Genomic DNA, 21,563 nt, shown 5'->3' with positions numbered 1-21,563 from the left:
AAACATATTGTATGGTAAACCTATACAATGACATATTTTTACAAGCTTAACTACCTGTAGTATATAAAGTAGTTAAAAATAATATCTGTGTAGTTTTAACTCAGTGACATTTTGAATGCTGGACTTTTTTTGTTAGGGAGTATTTTTCCACTGTGGCATTACTAAAGTACGTGTAAAGGATCTGAGTACTTTCTATAGCACTGCTAGCTAGCTGGTTAACACAGTGAATTCAACATTTAAAAAGCCAATAATTCAGATATTTCCTCGGATATTGAAGAACAAAAACTAAAGAGAGAGTGAATAGTGCACTTACAGTCATTAGGGGGGCAAAGGGACGACTCTAAATTCATTAGTTTCATAAGTTTCTATGTAGCTTACCTGCTGGATGTGCAGCTAGGCAACTCTTTGCTAACAAGTTCGTCAAATGACTTGTAGCTTGTTTACACCCGGATATAAGTTAATACAACATTGGTACAGGAATGTACTGATGTGTCGGCGTATAGCCTATTAATGTGTTGTGGCATAATACGCCTGGTAAATGATGCCTTTATGATTAATAAAAGGTTATTAGCAGTGCGTACTCCTATCCTGTGAGTTAGCTTAAAACAACGGCTGCAACGGATAGACTGTGTTGTGGCGCAGTATTTACTGACTGCTGCCTCTTCAGGGCCTCAAGCAGGCCCCATTTCAAGATGTTCAGTAAGATTTTCATGTTATAGCAACGACGAGTATTTTAATTAAAAATGCAGAACTTGCTCATTTGAAAAGGATTAATATTATATTGCAGGATGATAATAAGCTTGCTCAGTAAAGACACAGATAGGAGTTCAGCCCAGGTAAAAATTATTATTACAGGTTTGAGATTTCCAAGCTGTCAGTGAACATCTTACACGCCTGTCAGTCATGTCAGCTGCCTATGACGGTGACGTGTGTGAGACAGAGCTGAGCTGTGATTGGCGGAGAGAGTTAGAGGGAGTTTGTTGTTCTTCCTGTTGGACTCTGTAGTTCACAGAGAAAACAGTAAAATAAACGGTTGTTCTGGTGATGGTTGCGGCCCACAGCAGCCTGTCAGCTACTGGAAAGCTTTTGGCCCACAGCCTTGTTATCCAGGGACTGAACATGACTAATGAGAGGAGTCTGCAGCGCCACGACCTGGTCCTCTCCAGTTACACCAGGCTAAAGTCACTCCCACCTCCCAGTGTGTGAACTTGCGGTCAGTTTGGGATCCCAAAAAACTGTCCGAGCCATTCAGGACATTACTGCTGCTAAAAGCACGGATTTATGAGTACACACTGAGCTTGTGCAGACTGTTTGCAACCCGAATAATTACATTTTTGTTCAGTTGCTGTGAACTCTCCCACCTGCAAGTTGTGCAAGGTAAGACGCTTTATTTCTTTTTTTTTTCTTAGCTTTTTCCTGCTGAACAACCAATTATTTTATGAACTTTCTGACAACCTATCATTAGAAAACGTCGTCTACTTCCACAAACAAACACACGCACAACAAAAAAGCCCAGACACATTGAATCACATTAGTGCCTGAGGGAAATGAAAGGAGGAAGCAGCAGTTTAATTTTTTTGGGAGGGGGGGATAGAGATGGGATGCAAGAATGTGCTGTCAAAGATTCATAATCCTTGTACAAATGCAAGACTGGTGGTGCAAATAAAACTACAGTCTCCTGCATCTAAAATAGCTGTTTTGTATGCAGTTCAGACCACACAGTAAACAACAAGTCATTCATGGGTGACTTACAATCCACCCCCACCAGTGGACACACCACCAATAACAAAGTCCTCCGTCCATAGCTGCAGCAGACAGAGTTGATATGACCCAACTGTTAAGGAGACAAATTGCTGTGGGACCCTCTCTCTGTCACCCGAGGCACATGAAGTCCATTTAGTCCAGTTGCTTTTATTAATGGTGGTGGCTGCCATCCAGCTACACCACCGCCACCTATCAGCATCACTGTCATCGTCCTCATCACTTCTGCCACCAATTTGGCCTCTGCTCCCTCTAACTTCAGATTTGTTCTGTTCCTGCTGCTCTCTGTTGTCCAGCTGCTTTTTTTCCTCTCATGTCTGTGGCAATAATCTGTCTGAGGTGTTTATCGGTGGACACAGACTGCACAGAAACCTTTTTAAATCAATTCTTCATCTGTAAACAAGCGGTTACAAACAAACTTAAAAATAATACTGTGTAGACTGATTTCCACCGGATCATGCTTACAAGTGCCCAACGTGTGTGGCTTTTTTATGATTGCTAAAAATGTGTTACCCATACTGGCAGCAGTGACGGGCGTTGATGTCTTAATAGAAATGTCTGTGGTGTGGATTTTTTAAAATTTTTTCACGACAAAAAAAATGTGTCATTTGCAAAACACAACATCAAACATCAACATCAGCTCAAATAAAGTGTGTGCATATATTCAATAAATTATCGCATGGTGATATTGCCATAGGATTGCCCGTATTTGAGGCAAAATTGCCATGGAAATTACCTGATATCAGCCAATAATTAATCATTTGCAGCATGCATGGTAAGACAATGTAAAGGAATCAGCTCTTTGTTTTCTTGACGAGCTGTGGGCTAGACATGGGAAGTGTGGGTGTGATGCTGCTTTTGGCTGTAGGTGTTTATATGTGTCTGCATGTTGGATCTGTCTGCAAGCATCTGAGAGAGAGACAGAGTTAAATCTGCAGCACACAGAGGGCCTGACAGTGTTACAAGCATCCAGATCGGAAACCCGAGGCTGCTGAGACTCACTATAAGACACCCACATGCTGGAGCGGAGCGCCTCATTAGGTAGGACACGCAGCGGTGGGGGCGGAGGACAAATAGAGGATGGGTGGGAGAAGGAGAGAGATGAAGGGAATAGTTCTTCACACTCCATCTGGACAGAATCTTTTAAAAATGCTCCTGCGGTGTCAGGACTTTGGTTCAAAGGGTTGATGACATGGATGAAGGGTGGGGGGTTGTAGGTCACTGTGAAATCCTCTGAACGGACATCTTAGTGTAAATGGAGCAGGATCTGAGCTGTCAGACTTGAACTGTCCACACCTCCATATGGTATAATGACGACTGGCCAAGCACACTCAATTGCATAATGGGGTTTTGAGGCCAAAAAGTCAAGTCAAGTACAGTACAGTGAGTGAGTAACGGAGTGGTAGGGAGGTGGCAGAAGATGCTAGGTGAGCTAGAGTCAGTGTTTTTCCTTAATGGCTTCACATTCTTTCCTGAAGGAACAACTTCTACATCCTCTTATCAGTGAATATCGTTCTCCACTTTGTGCAAATAATAGTTGCTAGTTTCAAGGTCATCTCAGTTGGAAAGTTTCCTTTGAAAAGTCATTGTAAATGTGTTTCTCTCTGTGTCTTCCTGTCATTTACATCCTTATATATTGCCTCAATCGTTAATGCACTTAAATGCATTCTACAGAGTTGTAGCATTCATTTATGAGGACTTGCACAACCAATGCTCAGATGCAGTATGGGCAGTAGCCTTTATGTAAAGGGATGGGAATCCTTAATCAGAACCGTTGTGTAGTTAGTCTCCAGTCTCCAGAATAGTTTCTTGGCAATGATTCTACTTGACTCTAGACATCTATGATATCTCTGCAGTACCGGCACGTATTTTATTGTTTACGTACCGTGAATTTTTCATGCATACCGGCACTTTTCATAAGCTGGTAGTACAAGGCTAGAGTCTATAGCCACGCTAGCGCCTTTGTAAGGCTGTGAGGTGTTCAGTGCATGTGTGAACGAATGATTATACACTACAGTTGACACTGATTGAATCAGTAGCTTCATTGGTGACTAACAGGGCCGTTGTCAGCTCAGCTGTGATTCAGAGTGTGTTACTCCCTCATTAAAAGCTGATTAAAAAAATCATAATTTGATAACTCAGTCATAAATAACAGGCTTTTGAGTTATTAACCTTTTGTGAAATGATTTTATAGGTTAGATTTGTTCCAAGCTGAATGTAACACTTTGGACTCACAGCATACTGAACATACTATGGACCCTGTGCCTTTGAAAGGTGATTCAGTTGCTGAACTTTGGGGGGAAAAAAGTGAACTAACTGACAAAGAAACTTTGACCTGAACTGAACAAAGTAATTTCATTCATGATTTCCACCTGCTTTGGGCTAAATGCTAGTGCTAGCATGGCAACATTCTCAAAAAAACAGAGTTTAGAAGATACCATGTTTACCATGTTCACCATCTTAGTTTTGTGTAATATCAGTTTTAAATGACAAATTACTTGTATTTTAATTAGATACATTTTCTCACACCAGTATTTTGTGTTTTAATTGGATATATTTGAAAAGCAAGTATCTTTAATCTGTTATTGTAAAATATTTTTTTATTCTATTTGTGCCTGCCTCTGATTATCGATTAACACATTTTTAATCGGTTAAATTCTTAACAGCGTTAAATCGGTTAATGATTAATGATTAACTTCCCTAACCATCACCATCAAAACATCCATGCTGCTTGCATGTAAATGGGCAGGATGTGTTAAACTGGTTGCAATGGCCTCAGTTTGACTGTTATTATATGTTTCCTGGAGCCAATTAGGTCAGACAACAGCAACATCAAATTGAGTTAATTCATTTGGGAAATATGTGTTCTTGTTCACTCTCAGTCAGTCAATAATGTGTACAGTGTAGCACTAGTTCACTTGCTGTTCACTTACTCTAAATATGTCTTGCTCAACACTGTTTATAAACAGATCTAATTTAATTTGAACTTGTGGAAGTGAGAATCTTGTGTGTGATGCATGAACTCAATTATCACCTCTCTTCTCCACCCTGCTTTGCTCCGATGTGTTAGTTCCTGGCTTGAGGAAGCTGACACTCACTAGTACAATGACACTGACGGATAACTCAGTTTTGCATTGAGCATTAACCGGAAACGCTCCCCTCCCCCCTACCTATTTCAGTTCTGTCCTGGCTTGAACTCCAAGGCTTTCTATGTCCATCATGTGGCTTGAAAAAAATCAAGACGATGCAGGGTGACAAGCTGAAAAAAGAGCTAAGTATTGTAGGGGCCTGCAGCACGCATTGAGCTGTCAGTTTACGACCCGTGAATCAGCCCTGCAACATGACGGATGGGCACCACTGGGACAGATGACCTCTGCCCTGATTTTGTTATTTGCAGATAACAAAGCCATCGTTTTTTAGACTCATTACAGACCATCTAACAATACCGTTCACAGTCTCTCTCTCTCTCTTTCCCAGCTGCCTGTCACAGTCTTACATCTACCTCTTTCTTTGTCTTTTACCTCTTTCTTACGCTGCATAATTTATGAGGCTCTGTCCTACAGACCCATTACTCTCTCATCAGGTGACCCAGTTATGAGGGGGAGCCTGCAACGCAGATATGGTCACCATGGGAATCATAAATCAACATTTATGGAAAGATTGTCCACTCATGCAGATGCTGAATGTGCAATCAGAGTCCACTCTAGCTCAGAGGTGAAGATGATGCAGTTCAGTATCGCTATGTTAGTGACATGGCTCCAGAAATCAAGGTCAGGATCAGAAAGAAAACCCATATTTCTGACCTCTGTGGTACTTTCTTGGGACAGATAGAGGCTACATCATCAGGGTTTCACGATTCCCTGAATACTCCATTCGATTCAGTTTTTAATTTAAGAATTTTTTTTGGTTTGAACACTGACGGCTATCATCTAGTCTCATCATTAGTTTCATGCCCTGACAACTGTTGTGTTCTTTTTAAAGATAGGGGTATCACAACAATGTACAATGATGTTTACTTTCCTAGATGTAAAATTCCAGAAAATTGTCATGTTTTAGATAGAATAAGATCAAATCTGGTCATACTAAAATATAAATGCCACCATTGCTACTATTATAAGTAGATAATCCCTTACTGTAGTTGGCACAGAAACCTGATTGAATGTATCGTGAAGCTGATGAACATGCAGTAGTCAACTAAAAATGCCTACCTACAATCTTCTTGATGACACTACTAAGCAATGGGATTCCTATTTGAGAAAGGAACATTTGCTTAGAACACAATGTATTATTAACCCGCAGTGTTGCCATTGTCATAAACGGTTAAGTGTTTTCATGAGGAAAATATAATGCTCATGTACATAGATCAATTTCATTTGGAAAGTGACTGGATGATGATAGTTTGTCCTTCCTACATTTAATTAGCCTAATCCAACCATTAGCTGGATAACTCCTCAGCTGCAGCACTTTGTGTCTCTCTAGATCAGTGTTTAAACCAAGTCTGGATTCAAAAAATGGGTCACAGACCAGTTGCCAGCTATTTGTATGATTTAATGAGCTCAGGGCCAGGGAGTGAGGTTAGTTTCTTAAATGGATCCTGGGGTTTCTCGTGGTGAAGAGCCCTTTGCTTCACGATGGAATTAAAGCTCTAATAACAGTGGTAGTTTGTTTTACATCTTTAAACAGGGAGCCAGGGAGATGAAGCGAAGTGGAAATATAAATGAGGTAGAAATATGAGGTGATTGGAGCAACACAGACACAGAAGGCTATTTTAGGAAAGCACATCAGCAGAGGCCAAAAATATCTTTGCTGTTGCCCAAAATAGTTTTCCCTCCATCCCTTTTTATTGCCAATTGACACTAGATAGGTAAAGGATCATGTTACTAACCATTTAAAAGGGGAAAGAAAATGCATATGTTTTTCACATGTAAGAATGAGTATTCTTTACTATACTGGTATCTGTAACAGCTGACATCTGAAAGGGAAAAATATGGTGTGATTGGGCACTGGAATATTGGAGTCACATCATTTTTATTGGAGAGTCCATATTCAAAAGGCTGTTTCAGTCTAGAAGTGGCAGCACTGAAACAGATTAGCCATAAACTTTGTTCCTAAAAGAGCACTTGGCAGCTAAAGAGCCAGATATTTCCCTCAGGACACCAGAATCAGTCCTAAAGGAGAATAATTAACTTAAATTTGTCAGTTGTCCAGCAACACGACTCCGAATGAATGATTATGTTGCTCCGTAACCGCTGGATGTGTAAATAAGCAACTAAGTTCACCATATAAACTTAAAAGGTGATGATATGTCGATGTTGCATTCACATCGTGCTGACGCTGCCCCCAAGTGGCCGACACAATCAACTATTGCAGGTTTAAGGATTACTGTTTTTACTTTAAACTCAATCAAGATATCCTCTCCAGCTCCACCCTCTTCTCCAAATATGGTAATTTCTGACTAACTCCAAAAAAACAAGATGGTGACGGCTGTATTACCAAACTTGAGGCTTCGAAATGATAGTCTGCAGACCTATGGGTAATGTCACATTTGGTTTACCAGCCTGCCATAGGTAGCAAAGCAGGAAAGAGGAGCAGAGCATTGCTGCCCAATGTGTTGAAATGTTGCCTTCAAACGCTGGTTTCACCCTGGTCAAAAATGTTTTCTTAAGGCGGACAGCTAACGCCTGAAAATAACTTTGAAGACGCAACCCACTGCAAGATATTTACAGATGAAAGAATGTTGCTCAAACTGCAGTGCAACTTGATGATGATGTAACTTGGATATATAAGTAACAGAATTTTGATGAATTATCTACATTGCATGAAACAAGTCTTAAGACTGTACAATTTGATACTCATACCACAGTGAAATCACTTGAAAGTGTGAAATAATGCATTCATGTCCGGTATGTGTTACAAAACGGCCGTCAGTAATGTGTAGCATATGCGATTTCATATGCCAACACATGTTGTAAATGCTCCCGTAATCGCCTTTAAACTACAATTAGTGCCATATATTGACCTTCAGTAAACGGTAATCCTTTTTCATGCTATGGCAACCCATTATATCTGACTCTATGACCGTCACTGATCCCTGCACACATAGTGCATCTCTATCCTCTCAGGGGAGGAGAGAGATATGTGAAGGGCAGAGGAGAGGAAGGGAAGCCTCGAACATGGACATGAAGTAAATATGAAACAGAAGAGTGTTGTTGGGCTTTGATGGGGCCTCTTGTTTATCTGTCTACCTGGGGCGTTGCTGCTGTATGTGGATTTAGCTCACAAGTAGCCAGCAGCACAGTGCAGTCGTACAAAACATACAGACACATTCCCTCACAGATCAGATTTCTGCGTGCGTGCCGCCAGCTCTCCTTGTCCCGTGTTGAATAAACAAGAATTAAGCAGTGCTGCCAGATAGAGTAAGACAGAGCTCAATCTGCAGTTAGAGTGGGAGGACAGAGAGACAATGCTGCGTAATAGCTGTTCATGTGTGTCATGTCTATCAACGTCAGTGCATGCTGCATGTTCTTGCCCTGAGCTGGTTAAGAGCCAGCATGCCGTGTCCTTCTGGCTGCTTTGTGGGTGGATCAATGTGTGCACATTTGGTAAAATCATATGTTTCCTGTTGAGAATGTGGGTGAATACGTGTGTGATCATACTGTGTAGGCTGCAGCAGCTCTTTGATTTCCTTCAACAGGAGGGAAGTATCCCATGGAGAGGTACTGTAGGCTTATAGCGTCTTAGCACAAAGATTAGCTTTATGCAGCAGCAAGCGAATGGAAGATGGATGATTAAAGCCGAGATGACTTTGAAAGCAAGTAAAGACACCTTGACATACTGTATGGCAATAAAGCCGCAGATTTTGAGAACAGAAGATTATGTTGTATACAGTTAACTCTTCCTACAAGCGCTGCGTGTTCTTTTGCAAAGGCAGATTTAGTGATTTGTGGGCCCTGGGAAAACTCAGCACAAGGTCTTTTTCATGCCTTTTTCTCACCTTTTCCCTGGTGGAAGATATTATTGGTATTAAGCGTTCTATGAGCTAATTGGGCTAGAAATATCTCCCGTTGCGAAGGTGTATCTAAAGTTTGTCCTATTTTCTAGAGAGGTGAGTAATGTTTCCATTGCATAAGAACCTTATGGGATGGTAATGATTGTTCCAGTTATAGACCAAATCACTGTGACAGCGCGCCCACAGTAACGGTGACAGTTCCAGGTAAGCAACTTGCGTCTTTGAAACCTACCTAACGACATCTCAGATTAATCGACTCCGCAGATGCAGCCATACTCTGCTGTGCGTCGCACTGTTCTGTTGTACACGTCGTCCCTTAATTCCTAATAATGGACATTTTGTCAGACATTTTGTTCCTTACTTAACAGCAGCATGTTGTCTTTTTCATTGTGAATATACTAGCATGCTGACGTTAGCCTTTAGCTCCACAGCTGTGCTTAAATACAACCTCACAGAGCTACGAGCATGGCTGTAGATTCTTACCCCTTTGCCCCTGCCACCTAGCCTTACCCCTCCATTTGGTAATTCACGCCCAGGGATAGGGTGTCCCAATTCTTCGTTGGTTGTAGGGTAAGGTGCGAAGTGTTTGGGCTACATGGCTGTCCAAACTATATAGCTATATAGTATATTATTATATTGTTTTCTGGACCTTTTCTTTTCACAAGCATAGAACAATCGCTACTACTTTGCTGATGTCTCAGAAGCTAACTAGCTAGTTTGCTAACGTTACATTGTAATTTGATTTGTGCATGACAGTCCCGCATTTTGATTTTGCATTCCCCCCCCAGAAGCAGTGTTCTGTTTTATTTGATGACTTGATTGATAGCATGAAGTTGTGACTGCACAACTTTTCATTGGCATATTTTAATGCAGAGTATATTATCACAGAGTGAATAAACATATATCTAAACATCACAGTATGACATAGCCATAAGGGGCCCTCTTAGTTGGGGGCACCAGGCAGATGCCTACCTTGCCGGAGAGTAAAGTCCACCCTTGGTTCTTTGTTTGTCTTTGGCATGCAACTTTAAAAAGTTAAGGTCAGAGATCAGTGCGGATGTCAGCCATGTACCAAAATAGCTTGACTAAGGTCTTCACAGAATAACTCTCCCACACATTTGCTCAAACATGCAGCAAATGTCTAATTACATTTGCTTTAATCAGCTTTTGTGGTAACTTGCCAATAACTTTAAACTTGATTGAGTAGATCTGGGCCTGGAAAAGAGCTGAGTGTGAGTTTGGAAGGTCAGACACCAACAAGTGAGGCTGCACTGCTCATCTGCTGAACATGCGCGCACACACACACACACACACACACACACACACACTCACTGAGTCGTTATACTATACTGCTGTTTTTAATGTCCTGGTAAATAAATGTTCATTATTTTCGCTGCCATCCATATAGTAATTACTATTATTGATACTAATGATTCTTGATATAGACTTATACTGATTATGCCATGGTCAGCTCGATTGGAAGGCAGGGTGGTTTTAATCTGGCTGGAAGGAATTTCATAGCAGAGCTATAGAAATAATGAGCTCCATTAGCACTCATTTTCACACCATGTATTGATTGTTAATTTAGAGATCAATTTCTAACAAAATTAACCGTCTTTTGTGTGATTATTAATGGGACAGCAAAGTTTGCCAAGCCGTAGTCGTGCATTATGAGTGTTCAGCTGACTCCTAAAAAAGAAGGAGCAGCAGGAGCAAAAAGATTAGGAGGCTTTTAAGTACTGGGCCAGCATATGAGATTCACTCAGTCCTGCAGAGGTCAGCTTCTTCTGACCAAAGCAAAGCCATGGGTATTTCAGGAGACTGAGAGCCAGAAATAGTATGTACCCACATTTTAGATAGGTATTTTTTCTTCACAGTTTGTGTAAAAGGGCGTATGACAGGAGAAATTAGCTGTAAAAGTAACTTTGACATTCAAACTAGGACATTAGCTACACATCGCTTTACTTGATATTTAGGTCTCATAATCTTTTTCAGTACTCTACTTTGATGGATATATAGGGCATTTCCACCTCCCTCAGTGCAGTTTTGAATAATTCCTCCTATGAAGTGCACTGCTTATATGAGCTTTATGATATCATTGCATACATAGTGTTGAATTCGTCTGCTCTACACACACAAGTACCCCCTCATTATCTTTAGACTGGTTCACTTCTTGGAATGAGCTCAATTTGCCATGGCTGGCGTGTCACAGCAGAGGAGGCACGAGCATGAAATGCAACTGTGGCAACATTTAAATAATGGCCTGCCCGAGGTGATACTGAGCCGGAGAGTGAGCATGGTGATCCCAGCGTGAGTTATGACACCACCACTTTAACACACTGCCATGGCATGTTAAGTGTGTGAGCTCTTGCACTACACAAACATGCTACATCTGTCCTATAGGAGCTGATAAGAGGCTGAAACAGCAACTAGTGTCAATTTGCTGAGGCTGTTGCCAAGTCAACAGTTTGTGAATGCCATTTGTCCTGAAAAACTCTCACAATCTTTACACTTTTTCCTCAAACAAAGTAAAAAGTTAATTAACAAGCATATAACTGACACAAATAGTTGTCCAGCCATCATTGTGTTCGCACTTTAAATGTAAACCAACAGTAACACATGTCAGGGCAGTGCAGATGCTGTGGTTATGTCTGAACCTATTAAGGGCCCATTAACATGGCAAACCATAAAGACAGGAATATGCATATGCCTGCAAGAACTGTCACAGAGCTGTGCATATCTATAGTTCTGTTTCTGTGAATCTCAACCATCATCAAACTCTGTCATAAATAGATGTAGGCGTGTTCTGAGCCAACTGTTTGCATATCAATACTGCTGCACCAATAAGACCTGTCAGTGAAATCAAAGACAGAGAATAAGTGCAATTTAACTCACTTAACTAACTGCTCTCACTACAGTAGTGTTAGCTGCTTTTTTTCTTGAAGCATGCACGCAGACTGAAATTCAACCCTTGCGCCTGTGTAATTTGTTAGACTATGAGTAGAGGAAAAGTCTGCTAGCTGCTAGGATAATTTATCCAATGTAAAATGCAGACAATATCATCTGTAAATGATCGCAGGCCGCTGAATTAAATCTAATTGAAATCACATCAAGACAGGCTTTGTGATATAGGTTAACATTGTATCGTTGAATAAATCATGTTTTATTACTAGATTCCCTCTCAAGCATATGTTTAATTTCCACTTCTCTTTTACCATTTTTACAACAAAGTTAGTGTGTATATGCAAATTTTTTTAGACGCAGGTAAAATTTAAAAAATCAGATTGCCTCCTTTCTATGTTTTTTCCGGTGTGTCACAATCGATGTCACGAACGCAGCAGTGTCCAGTGTAAAAGGGATCCAGGTCATACTTGGTTCACTCCAGAAAACAAAATGAATACCTGGAAATATGTGTGAGATTTTTCTTTTCTTTTTTTTCTTTATTTGTTTTATTTCATTCAATTCTCACAGATCTGTTTTTTTTTTTATAAATACCTGTTTATGTGTGGTGAAAAGTGTATGCAACGTTTCTGTACACACTGATCACTGGCTTGACCACTCCTACAGATTAGTATTGACTACAGTAGCATTTGAGACAAATTCTAGATAATACCTCATTTTTCTCTCTAGCAAAACAGAGAGAGCATCAGAGCGTGTGCACTGAGGGGTGCTCAGAGGAAGTCTGAGTGTACACAGGGGAGCAAACTGAGACAGAAAAGTACTCAGCACATAATGTGCAACAGTGAGCAACATCATATTTCACTGATCTGTTGTTTGTGCAGAAGGGAGGGGTTAAATAGTGAAGGCTGCGCAGGGCAACGTTCACCCTGCTGGGAAGCATGGGCGTCCCCTTCTCTCTAATTAACAAGTACTTGACAGAGCCGCTCAGACAAACAAGGCACCCGAGCACACAGCAGCCATCTGCAGCAGCCTCGTCTGCTGGGGCTTTGATGCTGATTTGAGCCAATGATGAAGTAAGTCACACTGACATCAGGCTGCACGCAGGCCTTTGAAGGGAGCAGACACACACGATGGCTCACAATCTGTGCCGCAAGATGACAACCACACACAGATAAACCCATCTGACAGTGGAGGAGCACCTCGAAGGCTGAAGTGAAATGGAATATTCACATGGAACAAGACAGAGCGCACAACTACCTGCATGAGAAGGATGTGATGCAATGCGATATGAAGTAAATGGACGCATAAATGTACGGACATGTATGCTCACACCTGCATGTGTAGAAAAACACAGAACACAGGTATGAATTAATAAATGAATCCAAGTGTGTGTTATGCACATTCACATATGTGTGTGTGTGTGGGTGTGCCTGCCACAGGGAAGTCTCACAGAGCACATTGATCTGAGTTCCCCTCACGCTTCAAGCACTCTGGTATCAGCTGAGAGGAGGCTGCCAGTCCTGGCTGCCACCCAGTCTCCCCCTGCGTCTGACACATGGACAGCCACTGTGGACCTGGTGCTAAAACTCTGCCATTACTGGTCAACACTGAGTCATGACTCACTCCACACAAAGCTGTCATGTTGGTTTTTGTGTCAGACACAGTGATCTCTGTATTATGGCGGTGTTGGACGATAACCTCTGCGTCACGTTTCTGAGTGAGTATTCAGATTCTTTAGGTTTGATGTAGGTTTGCTATCTTATTGTGTTATTTTAGACATGACAGTAACTGACAATACACCTTGCCAAGCCACCGTAACAGTTTTTCTCTACAATCTTTTTTTTTTTTTTTCTGTCTTTTACCTCATGTTTAGTTTTTGGCCTCACAATTTACTGTTTTGGTTCAGTCTCTCTGCTCTCATTCGAGTGTTTTCCAGCTGGAAGCAGCTGTTTTCATTTAAAAAAACTTTGCTAAACCCAGTTTATACTAGTTGCCCAGAGTATATTTAGGGTATTAATGCAGATATTGCTCTGTGTCTGCTGGATGTGTAAATAGGTAACTGTTTACATGTTTGCCACAAAATACAAGTTTATTTGCCATATTAGGAATGAATGAATATTGATTTTTAAAAAAAAGGTTGTGCGGCAGCTCACCTGAACAGCTCCAATGCAAAAGTGTTTCCAACTGCTGCGAATGGCCACAATAGAGGACAGGGAGCAAAGTTTGTTTGCTGTACAACAGCAGTTTTTTTTTTCTGGAAGGCATTCATACTGTTGCACTTGGTTGTGCACAACACTTGAGAGAGAAGTTCCTACCTACTTTCCTATGTCTGCACACCTGGAAAATCACTGTGTGAAGTCGGTGGGCTTCTTGGATTGTCAATTGGAGTATACCATTATAGCACAGTATCTATAATTTAATACATCCACCCCTCAAACATTGTTTATGTGTGGGTGAAAATGTCAGAGTAACTCATGCCAAAGAAAGGTCACTCTCCCAGACCGCCTCGTTTAAATGTTCATAGTCTCATTCTTCTTGACCTAAATGAGATTAACAGACTAAACAAACTGAAAAAACAAAAGATAGAGAAACACTTAACATTCATTTTTACCAGACAGAAATTTCTCTTTGTTGTAGCACTTGATCAGGTAGACTGGCTGCTGTCTAGAACAATCAGTTCAAAACTGCTTAGGAATGGCCCAAGAAACCTGACATAAGCCTCAAGGAGCCAACCTGTCCTCCAACTTCTTCAGATCCCGATGCGATCAAGCATGCATGGGACATGGCAGACCAAGTCCTAACAATGGAGGTCCCACCTTACAACCCACAGGACTTGAAGCCAATGCCCAAAGCCATACACCACAGTACATCCCTGAAGGTCCTGTGTCCATGACTTGATGGGTCAGAGCCAAGTCGGATTCATGCTGAGGTCTCCATGGATCAGACTTGGTCGGACATGTCCCACTGATGCTTGATCTTATTTTGATCTGGGGAATTTGTAGGCCAGGTCGATGCTTTGAGCTTTTTGTCACAATCCTCTGGCCGTTGATGGGCAGTATTTTTTGGTGCGGAAGGGCACGTTGTCCTGCTGGGGTGGCCACTGCCATTGGGGAGTGCCTTTGCCATAAGGGGGTGGACTAATCTGCAGCTGTGTTTGGGTGAGTGGTGCCTGTCAAGTGGCATCCACATGAGTTCCAGGTCCAAAGGTTTGCCTGCAGAATATTGAATTGTATCAGTCAGTGGTTTTAATGTTGTGGCTGATTGGTGTATATGTACATGTTTCAATGATCAGAGTAGCAAATCAGATGCTGCAAATGTCAAACTTGCATGAATACATTGGGCATGAAACAAGATGTGAATAAAACACCAACATTGTCACCTTTTAAGTTGATATGGTGTACAGTGTTAACCAATTTTTGACAATTTGCAAATCCAGTAGCTGCGCAGCAACATTATCCTGTTGAAAAACCTGTGAGAGTGAGCCAAAACAGTACATTTGCGTGCCGTCAAACCAAAACAAGCTAAAAGAGGCTACACTGACACTGTAATTCTGTGATAATGCCCTGTGTGTTTGTCACTAGAAGTCTTTCCACACTACATTTGATTGTTATAAATACATTGGTTTTAGTCACTTTAAAGGGATGGTTTACCCCTATAGCATATTTTTCCTCTTCCCATATTTGGGATTCCAGTTTTAGGAGAATCTGGAACAACACAATATTTACACAGTGGGGAGTTTCTGTCCCCACAGAGGCTCAAACATCTGCATCTTGGCCTTTCCCCTACTTAACTGACCAGGCTCAGATGAACTTTGCAAACAAATCTGTGGTTGCGTTATCACATGTGACAGCACAAGCGGTAACAGAGCAAGTCTGTTATGCCTTACGTTGAAAACAGAATAAAAGATTCATCTCTACCTCCTAACTGCCTTCCCTTTGGGATTTTGCTGCTCTGAAGATAGTTATGAAGAAGTCTGTCGTTTGATTTTTTTCCCCCTCTTTAGAAGAAGAGCAGGCACTTCTGTTCTAATTATATTTTAAAAACCAGAATCATACAGTGCCTCATCTCCCGCGCACCGCCAATGCACTTCACACCCACTCTCATTACTTCTTAGCAGACCTGAACAAGTAAGTCGTTCGATAAAAAGAAGTGACAGCTGTAAAAGGCCATTTCAAACCCCCCGGGAGAAGATAAGGTTGGAGGAGATAAGACATCGCCCCTCCTGTAAGTGATACAGGCTTTGAAAATCCATGTGTCTGCTTTTTCTTTGGCTTGCAGAAAATGCTTCTCCTATACAACGAGGGAGAAGTCACACAAATCATGATGGTGCACTAAAACGGCCAGAGAGACATTTTAAATGTCAAAAAAATATCCACAATTCATTTTACCTGCCTTGCAATTTGGGAGAACCTTCCAAAAGCTCCAGAGAGCAAGGCAAAGAATCCTTTTCCTTGATTTCAATTGTTAATGTGAACATCAAAAGCTGCTTGAGCACGACGCTGAGCTTGAAATGCATTTTCTACCTACCCACCGCTATGTGTTCTGCTCTATGTGCGCTTTTAACTGTGGGCATCAGAAGCCTGAGTAAACATTTTCATTTTTTACAATGAGCTTCCAGTTGTGGCTGTATTAAAAAAATGTATATATGAAAAGAGGAAAACCACAGGAGACAGACAGCAGGAATGATTTCTGCATGTTGTCCAGCTTCTCCTGCACTGAACAGAACAGAAGAGCGAGGGTCAATTCTTGCTGAAGAACAAAAAGCATGTTTTCTCCTCTGTGTTTCTCCAGCCCAAAAATATATCTTCAGTACATGATTACTGTGGATTTGTCTGCACATACAGCTTCAAGCATTATTATATGTTCTAAGATATAAAATGTTACCTCCTTAAAACACTGTAAAAAACCAACTCAAACTTTATCAACAAAGGCAAAGTGTGAAGCAAAAGAAACGTGTGTTATTTCAGTAACGTGTATGTCCTGTTTGTGCACTGTCTCGATAATTAATGATGTTTATTTCTGTATTCAGGTAGCTTCCCGTCTCTTTTTTTAATGGTGGAGGGAATTGTTTTGCAAGTTCATGGTTTAATGGACTGTGTTTATAAATAAGACATCGGCATTCTCTACATTGCTAATTTATAAAGTATAAATTAGTTGCATGTCCTTCAGCTCCACCGGAGCGCAAGAGGAGTATTGTTCCATACTGTTTAATGTATGAAAGCGATAGTTTCAATAGTTTGTATGTGATATCCACTTTAGAGGGATATTTTTTGACTTTTTAAGCCACTTTTTAACAATCTGGTGAAGTCTATTAACTTATTATTTCCAGGAGGAATGACTTATTTGAATATGAATGATGAGGAATGAATGATTTACAACATTCAAAACTCGGGAGCTTTAGCCGTCTCGCTTTCATTATTTGAGTTGTGGGACTGCAAAATTCAAAGAGGCAGGTAGTTCTGTAGCTTCAGCACTCCATACATACAATAATCTGGTGATTTGAGCCATGAAGGAATAGTGTGCTCAGGGACTGATGCAACAACATCAGTCCTCCAGCTAGTTAAACTTGTAAAACTTGTTTTGGGACAGCTGAAACGACTCGTAAACAGAACAGTGAACCAGGTTTCCAGTTTCTTATGTACCCGTTCAGCGGTTTCAAAGAAACGCTACGTGTTTCTATCCTCCTGATTAATGTAAGTCCAATATTCACTTTGCTTTACACCCCTTTTTTGGTTTCTAACAACTCACGACAGAAACATCAAGCTCTACTACTCGCTTGATCGTGGTTGTGAGTGATCAACAACTGCTTTAGTTTGCCAAAAGACGCACTTGGCGGTGGTGATACGCTGATTGGCTCTGACATCATCCATATCCGCATGTACGCAGGAATTCTCCACCTGCCTCCCACTTGAACAAATGATTTAATCTAATTAAGGGACCCCCATGCTCATGGACAATTCACTTGGCCTTATTGGTTTTTACTTTGATGATTATCATGGTTGTTTTCAATCATTTTAAATGTTTCCATGCGCAGTAGTGTCACTGCAGCAAATATCGTGGCCCATGTGGCAGCAAAGCTAAGAGCTGTATAAAATTGACAGGAAAGGGGAAACTCTCCAGAGTAAACATAGACTTAAACTTTAAGCTTCTCAAATAAAAAATATCTTGGATAGCTCTGGTGGAGCACAGGATCTGTCATGAGGATGCTGTCTTTTAGACCTTTCGCATGTGTAGATGAACACAGTAATTACTAACATACGTAGATCCCTGACCAATCCTGTCTTTTGTGCCTCCTGTGTAAATGCACACAGCCTCCCTCTTTAGGGCGAGAGGCACGTGCCGATAATGTAATTAATATCGTCCTCACTAATGATGTATTATTTTGCCCACCTGTAGAGCTGGGTGCTACAACGACTATTTAAGATACGTAGTTTTAGACCAGACCTATTCAACTGGCAGCCTATGGGCCGGATGCAGCCCTTTAACAACCTCATTCTGGCCCTTTGATCATGTTGTTAGTAGGCCAATAAAGGCCATTCATTAGTTATGTCTGTTGCTAAGCCCCAAAATACTCCTATTTTGTCGAAAGGTTTTAACTCAGGCTGTTTAGGCAGAGGGAATTTAGGAGAATCAAACTGACAACTTACCTCTAAGTTTAAAAAGGTTCATTGTTTTTTTCCCCCTGTACTTTTGTGTATATAGTGTTTTTTTTTTCTAATTGTGAAAACTAATACAAAAAGAGGAGTGAAAGAATAAAAAGGGCAACGTTTTAATACATTTAAATTCCAAACTTTACAGGTCAGACATAAGGATTGTAAAAGTCCGGCCCCTTGGCACTTACCTTTTATGCAAATATGGCCCCTCTAAAAAAGTAGTGGAATAGGCCTGTCTTAGATAACACTGTTTATTTCGATAGAGGGTGAAGTTGTGGAGCGTAACCCCTTTTTTCTGTAACACCTTGCCAGTGTGGGTCTCTCTTCTCTTCTCACTCTCTCCGTGCAGCTCCGCCTCACTCACAAGTTCGCTGGCAACACTGACTTAATAAAAGTCTTGATCTGGCCAGTGTGCATTTGATGTGGAAGCGAGCGAAAGGTAGAAGCAACGTATTATTATTTTTTTAACACAGCTGTTTGCAGGATACAAATCTTTAATATGACGATGGTGAAACAAAGTCAACAATGTTTTAGTTCCGTACTGCTGGACTCAGGCTTCATTCTCAGCAATCCACCACAAAGTTGATTTAATTTTATGACTTTGTCGACCTGAATAAGTCAGAAACAGACTAATTGAGGGGCATATATGAATAACCATAAGTTAACTAAGTTCATGTAGTACATTTAAAAGTACACTAAAATTACTGTCAGCCTACTGACCGGCTGCAGCTCCAACTGTGAGTCATGTGTATTATGCAAACAGACTTCCTGTTCTGCTCTTTAGACCCTGGGGATTCCTCCCGGGTCATAAACCTCCATGGAATTCAATCCACATCTGTTCGCCTTTGTTCATTTTTACGCTCCAAACCTCTTCATCCTTGCACTATTAGCCGGTGACCTTCTTATCATCAGGCTGTTTAGCTTTCTTCTCATTGTCTCTGTGTGTCCACAGGAAGTGAAACGTATGGTCTCATATGATTAACATCCATCATATAAGCCACAGGGCCGCCATGAGAATAACGATGTACAGTATGTGAAACACAGTCTACACTGCCAACTAAACATCAACCACCCCTGTCACACATATCTCATCTCATTAACCTCCAGGCGACACACTCCCGCACTCATACACCCACCGCATATACAGTATCATTTTCATATTCACTCACTCCGAGGCAGTGTGTTGCCTGCTGTTTTGTGTTGTTGCGTGAATGTGTGTGTGCAGAGGCTGCTGTCATGAGGAGATAGCAGTTCCCCCGAGGTTGTCAGTGACCTTGTGGTTCTCAAAGAGCTTCTTTCTCATGTTCAAACAGAGCGAAAACTCCCAGCAGTGCTCCAGCTTCATGAACAGTCACAGCTCCTCATTATTCCTCCTTCATATGACACACAGAGACGCAGAACGCCGCCCACCTGTGGACGCGCCGAATGTTGTTATGTGTCACAGATCGAGTTCGTCTTGATCTTTGTTTCCTCTGATCTCTGCGCTGCTTTGTTCTGTGTATGAAGTCACTTGGCTTTCAGTGACAAAGTTCCGTCAGTGAAATTATAAAGTAACACCACCGTACAGCTGTCACCGCTACATCTCATCCTCCTACTGCTACTTCTGTACCTCCAACTCCCACTGTGTTCATCTCCACTTTGACTTCTATTTTCTCCATATTCATGTGTACATCTGAACATAACACAAGATGTTATTGTTGAGCGTCTCATTACAAATCTATGAGCATTAACATGTTGCTGTAACTGCCTGCACTCTCCTAAGAAGGATTTCCTCCAGATCTTTGGAGCCGAGCTGCAGAGATTTGTGGGATTTTAATCTTACATTGCGCGGCAACTTCTACGGCAAAATGCAGTTTGGCAACTAACCGGAACATGTAAATAGCCACAAAGTGCCTACTGACATACCAACTGTAAATGAATGAATGATACCAAAAGATGTACACAGAATGAAAAATAACCCAATATGGACTATATGCAGTCAAAAATTAATTTATAATATAAATGTATATAATATAATATAAATGCAGCCATGATATGTACGGTCTAAGCAATGAGCTGGTGCATTGGCTCCCAAACTGGGTCATGTTGCACCCTGGGGGGCCTTAAGAACTTGGCAAGGGTGAGCAAGTTTTTTTCTTTTCCATATTCATAACTGAATTTTTTAATAAAGTTTCAATACCCAAAAAGACGACATGTAGATTTGGTAACACAACATTTTCCAGGTCTTCAGCACACAAATGAAGACATTCCAAAAACAAATGCTAATACATCTCAGCCTTTAGCACAGGGATAACCAGTTCTCTAACCAGTTGAACAAAGTGGTAACGTACGGCGAAAGCTACTTGGCTTACAGCTGTTTTGCGGAAAAAAGGAAGCTAGCTGTCCCACATGGCACATCTTGAGGAAAAATACAGCGCTGGTGCCAAATAAGGTTGAGAGACGTGTTCCTCTTAAACCAGCAAAGATCTGGATTGGGGTTGAATAGCCACAAAAACATGACTACGAGTCTTAACTCTGTGTTTAGATACAGCTGTACAGGGAACGCCTGTCCCCCTTGTTAGCAAATGACCAAACTGCGCCCCCCTGTTAACCTGCCATCCCTCTCTATCCCCCTGAGATCACTGATGGGCGAACCGCTATCTATGTCTGGCCACAGGTACTATCTTGTCTGGACGCAGACCTATAACTGATAAATAATAAAAAAATTAATACATTTGGCAGAGCGTTTCAATGTAAATCATTGCAGCTTTTCTGGCCTTTATGGGACTAGTGGTTCAGGAAACTGCATGTGTTGAGCAAATCACTCGCATGATGCTACTCAGCCAATCAAATCTGTGTTTTTCCTTAAGTGATTCGAGTCAGACAGATACACACACACAGATGAGAGTCGTGACGAGAGACAACAGCTGGAGATAAAAGACAGTGAAAACAGGGCTCTAAACAAGAATGTTTATTCTTCCCATGGGCAGTTCAAAATTGGTATGACTCATATCTGAATCCATAACAGTTTATTAAAAGCGGCAAATGTGAAGCATCATGACTAGACAAAGCAGAGCATGTTTTGGGCAAACCCAAATCTGAACTGAGGACACAGTAAAACAAAATATTCCATATGGCACTGAATAATAACTCAAGTTAGAAATTGTGAGGTTGTGAACTTTTTCTTGAGGAAATCTTTGTTAATTTGACCTCTATGAGTTAAAATGATCTCATAAAATTGGTACCTCAATGAATTGCTA

General features: G+C 41.1%; 1 protein-coding gene across 2 annotated transcripts in view; it reads left to right on the top strand.

The window, feature by feature from the left end:
- Positions 1 to 1,224: 1,224 nt before the first annotated feature.
- Positions 1,225 to 21,563, top strand: part of LOC141019049 (uncharacterized) — a 34,169-nt gene continuing 13,830 nt past the window's right edge. Inside the window, exon 1 of one of the 2 annotated variants that reach the window (XM_073493824.1) lies at positions 1,225 to 1,377. The gene's annotated coding sequence lies outside the window, so the exon portion shown is untranslated. Of the gene's footprint in view, positions 1,378 to 13,110; positions 13,389 to 21,563 lie in introns of those variants that run through there. The other variant, XM_073493823.1, reaches the window with a different exon arrangement.

The sequence above is a fragment of the Pagrus major genome, chromosome 23 (assembly GCF_040436345.1).
Source record: "Pagrus major chromosome 23, Pma_NU_1.0".
In the NCBI taxonomy this organism is placed as follows: Eukaryota; Metazoa; Chordata; class Actinopteri; order Spariformes; family Sparidae; genus Pagrus; species Pagrus major.
This window is presented reverse-complemented; position numbering and strand designations above follow the sequence as displayed.